This window comes from Prionailurus viverrinus, chromosome B2 (assembly GCF_022837055.1).
Source record: "Prionailurus viverrinus isolate Anna chromosome B2, UM_Priviv_1.0, whole genome shotgun sequence".
Taxonomy (NCBI): Eukaryota; Metazoa; Chordata; class Mammalia; order Carnivora; family Felidae; genus Prionailurus; species Prionailurus viverrinus.
The window spans coordinates 10,887,822-10,888,850 of record NC_062565.1 but is presented as its reverse complement, the minus strand read 5'-3'; the positions used below and the strand labels follow the sequence as shown (position 1 = coordinate 10,888,850).

The 1,029-nt window shown below is 40.9% G+C and overlaps 1 long non-coding RNA gene across 1 annotated transcript; it reads left to right on the top strand.

Annotated features, from left to right (window-relative positions):
- The first annotated feature begins 277 nt into the window (after positions 1-277).
- LOC125165245 (uncharacterized) lies at positions 278-1,029 on the top strand. Its single transcript, XR_007152037.1, has 3 exons — positions 278-315; positions 464-508; positions 665-1,029. It is a non-coding gene; the product is annotated as an uncharacterized LOC125165245 (long non-coding RNA).

The window sequence follows — 1,029 nt, the reverse complement described above, 5'->3', positions numbered from 1 at the left end:
CTCTGTGAAGTTGAGATTCCTCCTCCCCCTGCTGTATGTTCCTCTACTGCTTCCTTCCTATAGTTATTACAGTACTTATGAAATTACATTGTAATTACTTATGTGCCTACCTTTATAATAAACTTTTATTAAGTTGTCTGCCTAGAGCTTTTTCTGAAGAGCTGCCTTACCCCCAACTCCACAAATACCCTTCCCTCTTCATCCCCAGTTCTGTGTTGGCCACCATCTCCATAGTTACACGAAGAACTCTTGTGGGCATGTGTTTACATCATGACCCTGACACCTTCTCTTCCTTGACCTGGGCATCTGACCCAGGTAAGGCTGGTTAATCCCCTCCCTGGAAATTTGGAATTGAGAGAGAAAGGGAGAGAGAGAGAGAGAGAGAGAGAGAGAGAGAATATGAAGATGAAAGTGAATTAGGATAAAGGAGGAACAAAGAATCATGATTATATTCAATTTGCAGTTCCAGATTGCTGAGAAAGCCTGTATCCATGCATGCAGTTTCCAGGTGAGAGCCCTGCTACCTTTTAAGCAATTCCCTTTTCCCCCTTTGTTGTCTCCACTGCATTTCTGTTACTGGCAACCATAGTATCCTAATTCATATATGTACCTACTGTGAAATTCAAGGACAAGGACTCACCCTTGGTTATCTTTGTATATCCAGTATTTACTATCAAGATACAAAACACAGTAGCTGCAAAAATATCTGTGGAATGAATCAAGGAAGGAAGCAAGGAGGAAAGGAAGAAAGCAGAAAGAAATGAAGAGAAAGTAAAAGGAGAAACAAATGAAAAAATATGACGGAAAATTGAGGAGAATACAATTCTAATGAGAGAGAGAGAGAAGGCAGTAAATCACCTTGAAACAACAACAACAATAAAAATGAAGAGAGTGCTCTAGGGGTAAAATATTTGGCTGTCTTGGGGCACCTGGCTGGTTCAGTTGCAAGAGCATGCAACTCTTGATCTCAGGGTTGTGAGTTCTGGCCCCACGTTTGGGGGCAGAGATTACTTAAAATAAAAATGTTTG